Consider the following 13,267-nt stretch of genomic DNA (forward strand, 5'->3'; position numbering starts at 1 on the left):
TCTTTGGATTTTGTTTTTTTATGAAAGAAAGAAACATGTTAAGAAACTCATATGTTAATAAACATATGTTAAGAAACATATGAGTGGACTATGAATATGATGCAAAAATACTTCAGTTAAATATGAATTTATTATGCTTTAATTGTTTAAAACATTCTACATAATAATAACAATAATAGTAATAGATTAAAATATGTTTCTTAGCAATCAATAATGGAATGCTTAATCATCACTTTACCATTAAAAAGATGGATCTTGGCAATGGATCTTGAAATATTTTGCAGTGGAGCCTAAAATTATTTAATCCATGTAAAATTTGTAAGATATACAGCAGAGAAAGTAAATACTATGGTGACACCTAGAAAAAGATGAATACATATAAACACAAACACTTCTGCTCCCATTCTTTCCCTAACATACAAAAACAAAAGTGGGAAGTATCTTTGATATCTTATAAAATCATGGAAAAGGTTATCCTGAAAAATACTGAAAAACACCTGGAGGACAAAGCAGTCCTCAGTCACAGCCAGCACGGCTTAATGAGGGGAAAATCCTTCTTGTCAAACCTGATTTCCTTTTACAAAAGGGTGACCCATAAATTGATAGAGGAAAGTGAGTAGATTAAATATTTTTGGACTTTAACAAGCATCCTTATGGACAAAGTGTCCAGCATTCAGCTGGAAAACTCTGTTATGGGATGGGTGAGCAACTGGCTCACAGGTTGGGCACAAAGAGTTACAGTGAATAGGGTGACATCAGATGGAGACCTGTCATCTTTGGGTTCCACCAGGCTCCATCCTTGTCCTTGTGCTCTTCAGCATCCTTATTAATGACTCCAAAGAATACTAAGTTTGCCCTTGACACCAAACTGGGAGGAGCTGTCAACTTCCTTAAGGGCAGAGAGGCCCTGCAGAGAGACCTTGACCACCCACATGAACTTTAACAAGAGCAAGTTCCAGACTTTTCACCTGGGATGGGACATCCTGGGTTGTGTGGATAGACTGGGGAGCAAGAGGCTGAAGAGCAGCTCTGTGGGAAGAGACCTGGAGGTCCTGGTTGATGGCAAGCTGAACATGAGTCAGCAGTGCCCTGGCAGTTATCCAGGAAGGAAAACCCTGTCCTGGGGCCAGCAGGGACAGCTGGGCAAGGGAGGGGATTGTTCTGCTCTGCTCTGGGGCAGCCTCACCCTGAGTATTCTGTGAGGCTTGGGCACCACAATATAAGAAAGACATTAAGCCATTAAAGAGCATCCAAAGGAGGGAAACAGGGGGCTCAAGTGGAAGTCTTTGGAGGAGCAGCTGAGTTCACTTGGTCTGTTCAGCCTGGAGAAGAGGAGACTGAGGGAAGATCTTGTGGTCTTCAACTTCCTCATTAGGGGCGGTGAAGAAGCAGGTATTGCTCTCTCACTCTTGTGATCAGTTATAGAACTCAAGGAAGTGACCTGATGCTCCAGGGGAGGTTTAGGTTGGATACCAAGAAAAGGTTTTCAACCCAGATGTTATTCAGACACTGGAACAGGTGCCACAGGGAAGTGGTCACAGCACCAAGCCTGACAGATTTCAGGAAGCATTTCAACAATGATCTCAGGCACATGGTGGGATCCTTGGTGTATCCTTTGCAGGGCAAGGAATTGGACTTGAGCATCCTGATGGGTCCCTTTCAACTCAGTATATTCTGTGATTCTACAATAGAATAGAACATTCAAATTACATTTCCCTAAATCCTCTATTTCTTACTAGCTTTAGATATCTATAAAAGCTATAATTTTCAACTTTGAAAGAGTTCCTAGAGAGCTAATTGTGCTCAACACCTGCTTCTTCTCCAATCCTTAATTTTTGATGTTCACAAACATTATTTTCTACCATGGAGTACTTTCACCTTCTTCTGTAGTATCAATTTATCTTTCCTCTGATTATAGAGAGACACTGCAATTGAGTAGATGAGAAAACAGGAAATTTTCCATGTTTTTGGTGTTACAGCAGAAATTTTGCACAGACCATATTGATGGGACCTGCTGATTTTTTACTCTGACCACCTTAAAGTTTGCCCAGTGTTTTGCAGACCTCATCTCTAAAAGCTTTGCACTCCTGTGACCTCCAATGCACACACCTTAGCAACTGCCTTAATAAGTTGATGTTTCATAAAAGACACGTATGTAGAGAAAATGTCTGTACATTACTCACAAACCTCTTTTCTTCAATTATTCTTACAAACCCCACCTCAGTACAGAAGGGAACAAGCATACAAAGTAAAGAGCAAGGGATTTCTGATAAGAATTGCTTTGTACTGGTGTTGATTGACTCTTTCCGACACCTTAAAGCTTCCAACATCAGGTAATGCCTTTCCTGAAGCCACTGCTGGGTCTGGTTGATAAGGGTACTTGAAATGCTGACAGCTGTGATCTTGTTAAAAAGGGTCAAAAGAAGTAATCTTAGTAACATTTCAATGGTTGGATTATTGCTACTGAAGAGAGCAGTAAATGCCACTTACAACTAAATTTTCCACTTCATCCGAGATGCGGATAACTGTTCTTCTGATACCTTTCCCCCAAGGAAAGCTCTGTAGCAGTAGGCAAAGGAAAGTAATTACATATTTAAAGGTACAGCTGCCTCAGATAAATTCAGTGCTGTGGGAAAAATATTAACACAAACCCAGGAAAAAAGAAAGGAATTACTTACAGATATTTTGTTCATTTAATGTATTTTATTAAATCAGGAAAACCATGTCCAGCAGCTCAAATTATTTGCTTAAAGTCAACTAAAATGTATAACTGTGTATTTTTAGATTTTGGGTTGTTTCTTTTAGCTACTGCCTTTTGAAATACCTCAATCTTTTTTCTTGTCATGACTGCTCAGGCAACATAAACCTTCGTATCCGAGGTATGTAGCTGCACTATATTAGCATTTTCCTTTTTGTCTTTGGCTTTCCTTGCCTTTTCTAAACCTAAAAGATGAGCTGATCTCATCTCTTTGTAGGGGACAGAAGAAGGGAACATCATGTCAGGATAAACAGGAGGCTTGGCTGTACAGACAGACCCAGATGTCCTGCTTTTGGAAATTGCACTGCATACACAGGTTTTGAATCAAAAAGGTTGCTCAGCTACACAGTGGAGAACATTTCTGACTCTCAGAAACTGTTAAGCATGATCTCAGTTTTTTCAGATGAATTTCAAAATAACACTGGAAGTTGTAGGTACTGCATTTTGTAGTGGGGGTGCCCAGGTTTTGAGTGGAGTTTCCACAATCAGGAGCAGCATAGGACAGAACAAACTACAAGCAGTTTGAAAGATCACCAGAATGCTTAGGAGAGAGACAAACCCACAAATGCTCTGCTCTGAATTGCTCTGAATTCTCATGTGCTTTCCTAGTTATTTTCTGTATGGAAGCAGTTTCTATGCAAGAAACTTCAGCTTATGATGTACACCTTAATGCAATTTGGGGAACAACAACACTGGATGATGTGGGCAGAGAGGCTGTAGAAGCTAAAAGCACTGGATTGATGTGCCCTTCTGTATCACACAACACAGTTATGAACACATAGCTGGGTCTGTTCCTTCCCTCTGTCTTTCTCTGACATTTGGTCAGGGATGCTTTTTTTTTTTTTTTTTTTTTTTTTTTTTTTTTTTTTTTTTTTTTTTTTTTTGTCAGGAAAGAGGATTTTAAGGCCAAGATATGGAGTCACAATCTAAATATTTGTCTGTGTTTGTGGATGGACTTTAGCCAGGAGGTCATCTTTAAGCACTTCCCAAGGTTTATAACACACTGAGCACTTGAGAGAAGGCTTTCTACAGAAGTAGAAACATTCTTTCTAGAGAAAGAATGAAATATAAAGAGAAAGAAGAAGTGCCTCTTGTCTCTATAGAATAGAGAATTTAGAGAGCTTTCTGAAGACAGAAAACCAGAGGTCCTTAATTGTATATTCAGATCCAAGACAGGAATTCCCATTATATAAGCTGTTTTGCTAAGCAGAAGTATATGTTCCTTTTAATTTTCATTTTTATGAACTTCATTCTATTCTATGATTCCTTTAATTTTAATTTACAGACATTTCTGTATTCTAACAAAAAGCAAAATAATTGTGGATATAAACATCAAGCCCAGTTATTTGGATGGCCCTTAATAGGATTTTATGTAGTGATTTTTCAATGCAAACAAGTCCAATAACTGGAACCCAGGTGAGTTCCCTACACAGAAACTTATAGTCCAGTATTTTATGTTGACATTTTTACTGATGACAAAATGCAACCAAATTTTAGATTAGAAAAAAATGCCTGCAATATCTGTATCTATATATATGTATATATATTTAAATTACTGTATATGTCTGTGATGTCTACAGTAAACAAAATGCCACAGACAACAGTTCTCTACATGCTTGAAGGTTCAAAAAATGTTTTTTTTTTATTGATACATATATTTTTGTGAAGTATTTTTTGTTATTCTGCTCCTCTTCTTTTCTTTTTCTTTCTTTCTTTCTTTCTTTCTTTCTTTCTTTCTTTCTTTCTTTCTTTCTTTCTTTCTTTCTTTCTTTCTTTCTTTCTTTCTTTCTTTCTTTCTTTCTTTCTTTCTTTCTTTCTTTCTTTCTTTCTTTCTTTCTTTCTTTCTTTCTTTCTTTCTTTCTTTCTTTCTTTCTTTCTTTCTTTCTTTCTTTCTTTCTTTCTTCCTTCCTTCCTTCCTTCCTTCCTTCCTTCCTTCCTTTCTTCCTTCCTTTCTTCCTTTCTTCCTTTCTTCCTTTCTTCCTTTCTTCCCCCCTTCCTCCCTTCCTTTCTTTCTTTCTTCCTCCCTTCCTTCCTTCCTCTCTTCCTCTCTTCCTCTCTTCCTTCCTTCCTTCCTTCCTGTCTGTCTTTCTGTCTTTCTGTCTTTCTGTCTTTCATTCTCTTTTTCCCCACCATGCTACTTTTTACTTTCTCTGTTATTTTACAACCATTTATCTATATTGACCTGCTGATAGTGCAGTTCACACTGTGACAGTCTTGAAACATCAGTTTGCTTAAATCCTCTGCAGACTGGTAAACCTCCAACTACAATCACAAGCCTTTTTAGTCCAGGGAGCTAATTTAGTCAAACTAGATGGTTCTGAGCAGGTTGTCAGAGACACTGTATTGCTCTCCACTGACTAGTTATGGGATGAAAATATTTCATCCAGGGGTATTGGTTCATTTCCCACCAATTTCTTCTGTTCTTAACACCTCCCTCCCTTCTCTCTCCACCACACATATTTAGAACACTATGTCTGAGGCTTATCCATGCATAAGTTAAATGCTAAATTAGTCACACCAGACTTGAGACTTTGTAAACAACAGCATCATTTTCTCTTTCATAGAAGTGAAAGTTATATGCTTTTCTAGACAAACAACTCTCGCTGACGCTTGTAGCTTGCCACAAGCTAAAACTGTCCTTAAACTGACTTAGTCACCACATAAAATACATCTGTCCAAGCTAAAGCGATTTTCCCCACATTTTGTAAGATCCTGGACTGCGTCATCTGGTGTTTCAAAATTCTAATTTGATGGCCAACAGGATAACTGGAATGTTTTCACTGCAGCTGTTCTCGCACCACAGTCTCTTTCATTGTGCAGTGGAGATCTGCTAGGAGACACAGCTCATAACTAAAATAACACACTTGAGTGGACATAGTATTGCAGAGCCAAAGAACTGAAACACAGTGAGCCTGCAGCACTTTCTGGTGAATTAAGATGTTACTATTGGGCAAGACATCAAGCATAGATCCTAATATACATTTCTGCAATACACTTACACTATTCTCACAAAAAGTAAAGCAGAAGAAATGTGAATTTCGATTTATAGATATTGTGCAACTGGCTCTCCTCAGCCTTGTGTTCTGTTCCAGTGAGGGTGGAGGGTTCCTGATCCCAATGAAAGGACCCAAAGTAGCAAGTATTGCAACAAAACTGCTGTAATAACAACAGTAATAACAATGTGACAATAATTAGGCAAAGAAATATAGATAGTGAATAAATCTGCTGTTCCTTCAGTTGTTTGGACCTCCACTCTCATGGAGAACTCAAGTGAACAGCCCTAGTGAGCTGCAGAGATCCCACCCATGGAGAGGTTTATCACCCCTCCTTAATGTGGTTCTGTAAATCTAATATGAAAACAAAACTACACAGTTGTTTTGACAGGAACTTTTTTATCAAATGGTTTTACCAGAACTTACCTGGCTACATGTGTCTAGAGCCTTCCACTATGCTCCCTTTTATTTTTATGTTTAGTGTTATCCTGTGGTCACTCAGACTGATCTGTGAGGATCTCAAGCCTTAGCACAAGACCCACTATAGCTGTCACTGTTTGCTCAAGGAAACAATTCCTTGATTCCTTCAATTCCATGTGTTCCACAAGACTCCCATTAAAGCCTCATCCTTCTTGCTAACTGACAAAAATACTGAAATACACTGGATATTTTAGCCTGCAAAAAGAAGATGTCATATGCTCCCTACGCAACACTTCAAATGTTAATGATGTTTACAAAAATATCTGTTTACTAATATATTAGCACTAACTAAATCACTATGCATATTATCATGTACACCTCATTTAACTGCGGACCATTTATGAATTATTAAATAAAATATTAGTGAGTAGCTAAATATTTGCTCTTTCTTTGCAATCAGCAATTAAATTTTCCTGTACTGTTTTGGATAATATACCAAGTCACTCATAAAAAGAATACATTTCATAGTGGAATTTACAAGGTGAGAGTTTGTTATACCTTGACATCCTCTTCCAGCTACTATGATTTTTTTAATATGATTTTTGAAGCTATAGCACCTGGGGAATAAAGTTTCACATGAAAAAGTTTTATTTACCATCTGTTTATGCATGAAAACAGATGGAGGCCTCAGACAGATGTAGGGTCAGCACCACGTGTTTGACAGGATGGTCTCATGTTGAAGGCACTAATTTGGAATTGAGAGGGTCTGTGCTGTTCTGTCTCTGACAAACAGTTTCTGAATAGTCTTGAGTGAGTCACCTAATCTCATCCTTCCTCCTCTGTGTCACTAAAATGATCTTAATGATTATTTCCCACTTTTTTACCACTATCATTGACGAAGATGAATCCACTAGAATGGAAGTTGATAGCTAAGTAGGACATAGTGATCAATCATATTTAAAATGTGTTCAGAATAGAAGATGGTCCAAAATTATGAAAGGAGTGGCTTATGCCAAGGAAGTAATCTTGGGAGTGTAACTGAGAGGTAAGATGCATTTATAAGGAAGAACTTCAATGATAATTGGGAGTTCTGTAGCAAAATTTATCAAGAGTTGCTGGTGAAACTGAAAGTTTGCAATCAAGGAGCAATATATGCTAGTTTTTGGGATTCTCAGATATTTTATCCTTACCATAAAGCATAAATTCAAGTAAACAAATTATTTCTCCTTCCTTGCCCCAAGTCCAGCTTTGGCAGAAAGCCTTACTGTTAAAGGTATGTGCTTCAATCTAATGTGCATAGACATTTCACTTAACCCAACATGGTATTTTAACTGACAATATCATCATACAAATCATAATATGTCTACTAAAAAGACTAAGAATATCCATCTGACATTTTAGTAAGTTAACATCCAGGTCATGCTGAATTTCATATTAGCATGACTGTGTAAAGATCAAAACTTAGGTAATAAGTTATTCCACAGCAAAATTCAAGATCTGAAGCAAATGTAAAATTGCTGGATAACTCAAAGAGATATGTAATAAAGATAAGAACAAAAGTTGACCAGTCTAACCTAGTTTATAAAGCTTAATGAAAAATTAGAAGTCTGTGGAAAAGTCGGTGAGGGTCCTGCTGTCTTAAAGAATGAAGAATTTGAAGAAGGAATGTCTCCCCTTGAAACCAGTGGTTCTTAAAAGGCTTATTCAGCATCAAAAACTCAACATCAGGGATGCCATTTGGAAAATCATGAGTTAGCCAAATATAAAACATTTTCTCAGTACAGTGATAACAGCAGAAATAACATGTCAGTGACCTATTGGAACTTATACCACAGTGTTGTAAGATCCAGAGATTTTGTACTTGTTTTTAAATTTAGAAGCCAGGAATCTTAAGTCTATCATTCATAAATAACAAATTTATGTCAATCACCATGAAAAATTGACCACGGTCTCTATCAGCAGTGGGTAGGATCCCAAACTTTGAAGAATACTTGTTAGATACTAATTTGTTGTCAAAAAGAAAAAGGAGTGGTGACAAAAATGTTTTACTACTGAGATCAACACTGAATTACACGGGTTTGTGGCAGGATTAGCAGTGGTAGTAAGAAAATGCAGAGAATTCTGGCTTTATGGTGATATCAAATGAAATTTAGTTAATACTAAGCAGTGATTAAAAATTGGTTCAGCCTCGCAGGTAGAGCTCATTTTGTAAGTGTTGTTGAAACCCTTTTTTTTTAAATTGCCTTTTTTTGAAACAATCTAAAGCATTGTGTGGGAATACAATACTCCCAAAAAGATGCTCTTAAGCTCTTTTGAAAAGGAATAGACAAAAAGAAAGTGAGAAAGCAGTCCCAAAGTACTGCATAACCCAGTTTCAAAATCTTCATTTGAGAAACAGAAGACTGTCAGTACTGAACCTACTTGTCTTGCTTTCTTCCAGCTGCCTTACTGACTATGGGCAATCTCTATATGTGCCTTTTTCTTATTATCCTGAAGGAAATGTTATATAGACAAGGGACCATTTTCATTTTCCCTGCTGCTAGAGTACACCACCAAGCTCACACAAAATGTGTTTTTTTTTTTTCTGCTGGTGAAATAGCAATGTAATTGTCCTAGGTATTTTTACACGGAAGACATTAAGGTTTACAAATGGAAAAAAAGTCACATTCCTCAATTCATTCTTTTTCTGCCTCTAGAAGGTATGGGATATAAAGTTAGGGTGTTTTGCAAATCAAAGGATTGCTGCTAAAGATATCATCCCAACAGCCCAAAGACATACAAAACCTTGCTAAATCTTCTTGAGGAACTTATACAAACTCTTCAAGAGAAATGAGGACCCCAGATTTCAATCAGACCTAAAGGGGAAGGATTTGTCTTTGAATAATTGAAGAAAAGTCATTTGAAGGGCATGCAAGGCCATAGACTATAAAAAGAAAATGAAAATATCAAGAAGTCAAAGCTAATGCATTAAGTAGAAAGACAAATTTCTTTTTAGGCTCAGTATTGTTTTTTTAAAAAGAATGTTGCAAACATTCAGTAAGAACAGAAAGAAGGTTGTTCCTTTTAAAAAAACCTCTGTGCTTGCCCTTGGGGATTTGTTTCAGCCACCCTCCTGAAAGGACACAGAGGGATAAAGGCTTAGTGATTTCTCTTTGTGGTACTGCTAAAAAGTGGAAAATGTCCCAAATCTTCCCAAACTGCCTCATCTCTTTGTTCCTTTTGTGTTCAGGGGCACACCCTGTGTGATGGGGATTGGCTGCAGCACAGACCCCTGGACTAGGCTGAGACCACTGGCCCAGCCTCCTTCCTCATGTTGGAAAAAGAAGGGAAGAAACTCAGCTAAGAAACAGCCAAGGCCTGCTTCCTTCCTTTCTTCTTGCTTCCTTCACTCTGTTCTTCCTGTCTTCCCTTTCCCTTGTAATCACTTCTTACTTCCATTTTCTCTCCTCCACAAATTAATCCATGCCTTTTTACTCCCCTGGTGTTCCCCAGAGGGAAGGAAGCAGCAGAGTAGCACCAGGAAACACTCCAGATGTGAGAAAAGACAGATACATGTCCAGCTAGAATGAGTCATAAAATTAAGTTGTAGGAAGTCTAACTGTGGGAACTCACCAATGATGTTTAACTGTGAAGGTCTTCTTCCCTCATAAATATGTCTTGTTTTCAAAGTTGTGAAATTAATTCCTGCCTTCCAGGAAACACATTGATTTTTCCATCACCACTAAGAAAGCTTCTTCAACAGAGGTGAAAAAACTGGAATTTCTATTGGCATATCACAATCAAATTAGAGCCTTTGGCTATTTGCTCCAGCCCACTGAATCAACAGGGTGAAATAATACATCTTGTTGTATAAAAAATGTTCTTAAAAATATTGTTACTGATTCCCCTTGGGGAGTTTGATCTGGAAGGGCCTCAGGTTACTGTATAATCTTAGCAAATTATATTTTCCTAGACTTCTGTTTCAGTAAATTCTGCGGCAAACCCTCAAATTCCATGAAACAGTACTATTAAACAATATGCTTTCCATGGCCAATTAACTGAAAAATTATGCTCATATCCAGTCTCAATATTCATCTCTTATTCTTGACATAAATATTTTTTTTTAATTATTCCAAGGTTTTCTTTATGATTTCTTTGTGCAATCTCACCTAGGAATCTTTTATCACTTGAGGTAGAATTATTAAAACTGCCCCTGCCAGGAAGAATTTGCATGTATGCATGCCTTGTTACATACTACTAAGTTATTTAAAGGCTTGCTTGAAGTTGGAGTCAGATATAATTGATGACAAGAGCTCAAATAAACTTAAATAGTAGGTGTCAAAGTCACTTGTAGGCCAGCTCAACTTTCCATGAAATTCCCTGAAACCACAAAGGGAACAACACTTGTAACCTCTGAAACATCCACAATGCAATGAACAAAATTAAAAAATGCATAAAAAAACAGAACGGAGTTTTCTAAATCCTTAGAGGGCTCCCTGCTACAGGAGCCAGCTAACACCTGCATTTTTTTGCTTTGTTTGTATTTAACAAATAAAGATCTGAATGTCCCAATTAATGCAGAAGATAAAGGAAGCACTTTTTTTGGCAAGTGCACAAAAGCATACACTGTGAATCTAGCAAGCTGGTCTTTCATTCTGGGCAGATGTCAGTTGTTATGTGAAAACATGAGGTAAAAATGCAGGACATTCTGGAGATGCAAATGCAGGAGATTTTGGAAAGCAACCTGAGTTGTGCAGCTACTGACTGATTCTTGAAAACCTGCAAGAGGTTAACAGGACCACGTGAGTAAATGTCTCATTACTGAGCTGAGTTTTACATTTCAGCTCCTCATCCAGAATCCTTAGTGAGTATAAATCAGCACAAACTGGCTGTGGATGTGGCATATTAATTTGTCAGATTCCACATTCTTTGGTGAACAATAATCTTTTCTTCCTTCCCATTCTCGAAAATAAGAAGGCATTTTTGTAGAAGACTGACATTTCACTTCCAGTCTGTGCAGAGAAATGTATCTAGTGCTTGATCTTGTATCATGTATCATTTCCCTTTCCAACTGCTGTCCTTGTTGAACAAGAATTTGCAGGTTCAAGCCCTTTGGGCGTGGGTGTCATGATTAGCAACATGGACCTTAAAGCTTAGGCACTGTGACAGTTTTACCATGTCCTAGCATTTACTTCAGCAGTAAATTGAAATACCTTAAGGAATAAATACTAACCTCAGACAACAGATTGTGATCCCAAATCAAAATCTGGAACTGAATTATCCCTGAAAATTGTTTCAAAATTTTCTTCTGCTTCACATACCTGTCAAGACCCAATATAAGCCCTCAGCTTTCATTGCTGCTAAATTTTTCCTTGCTGTTAAAAGCACATTGAAAAAAGACCAAGTTTCTTTTGAGAGAGAAAGGAAAATAACAAAAGTCTGAGATTCTAAACTCCTTATTTTGCTTCTGATACAAATAAGTTGACAGTCCCTCCTGATCTACAAGAGATGAAGCCCACAGAACGTAATATGTAGAAGCATATTGGTATTCATTAATTTAGGTTGTTACTCGGTGAGTTTGCTGGTGTGATATGCAATTTTTAGAAATAAGGTTGGTGGAAAAGTGACCTGAGACTCATGGTACCTGAATTTAAGGTAGGAGTGAGTTAGTAAAACAGCATTATGATCCACAAGACTGCTACTTAACTGTTATCTGGATTACAAGAAAATTCAGATTTCTACACTATTTTTTGTGTGTATATATAGAAACAGGAAAAAATTAAAATTGGGAAAACCCTCTAAAGGTTCCACTTGCTCTGTGCTTGTACATATTTAAAGCTAGATCATGTTGTTCACGTCTGTGAAATGCAGAGTTTTGAATGTCTTCAATGAGAGTCTCCACAACCCCCCTGGAGAGCCTGTTCTATTGACAGCTGGTCCCTTTGAAAAAGATTTTTTTACTTGAGTCCCTTGGAAATTCGCCTTTTACATTTTTGACTCTTGTTTTTTGTCCTTTCATTGTATAATTTTGAGCACAGTCTGGCTCAATTAGTGGTTGCAGAGAGATGTTAATTGCCTTTAAAGGACATTTTTCCAGCCTAAACCAACTCAATGTCGCCTGGTACCCATTTTGCTCCAAACCCTCCTCATATTAAGAGCTTCTTGCTCTAAATATCCATACCCAGTTTGTTATCATGGCTCCTCTACTGGGAGCTGCTAAATTCAGACACTTCCCTTTGTGTCCCAATAGCAAGTTCCTGCATTCGGTGCTGCTGAACTCCATGACTTTTCTGTCAGCTCATCTCTCAAGCTCATTGAGAACCTCTGAACAGTGGCATTGCCCCTCAGGACAGTGACAATTTCTCCCGTTTTGGCATCAACCCCAGATCTGCTGTGGGTATGTCCCCTCTGTCTATACAGCTTGGTAATGGACAAAATCTCCAGCTCAGAGACAGCTGAGATTCTACCAGAATCACAGAATCAATCAATTAGGTTGGAAAAAAATTCTGATATCTTTGAGTCCAACCTTTGACTGATCACCACCTTATCAACAAGAACATGGCACTAAGTGTCACACTCAGTCTTTTCCTGAACACCTCCAGGGGTGGAGACTCCACCATCTCCCTGGGCAACCCATTCCAATGTTTAAAAACCAAATGTTTACTACCTAAATAACAAAGGCTCTGGAATCAGGATACATCACCTCTAAGCACTTTGTTCAGAAGAGTGTAAAGAAGCTTGTTCAACTTCTGAGAAAGCACAGACACATTTGATGTTTATTTTGAAGTGCGAGCAGAACCACTTCTTTTTAGAGGTTACACCTAAAACAAACCCTTGTGCCTGAATAATTTCAAACACACAGTTGTTCCTCATTGGAACATATTCTCTAAAAAGAAGTCAATTAAGGTCAAGGAAGAAGTTAAATTCCTGATTAATTTTCCTAACTTTATAGAAAAGAACTTGAGATTGATCAGATCAGGGAACGGAGAGAAAAAAGTGAAAAAGAACATCTTCTTGGGTAGCCTCTGGGGGAAAAGCAGTGTGAGTTCCTAGGACTGCTCTTATATTTAGTATTAGAAATGAAGCTTCATGTCTTGTCCTTGATTCCAGAAAGGAC

Source organism: Prinia subflava, chromosome 1 (assembly GCF_021018805.1).
Source record: "Prinia subflava isolate CZ2003 ecotype Zambia chromosome 1, Cam_Psub_1.2, whole genome shotgun sequence".
Taxonomy (NCBI): domain Eukaryota; kingdom Metazoa; phylum Chordata; class Aves; order Passeriformes; family Cisticolidae; genus Prinia; species Prinia subflava.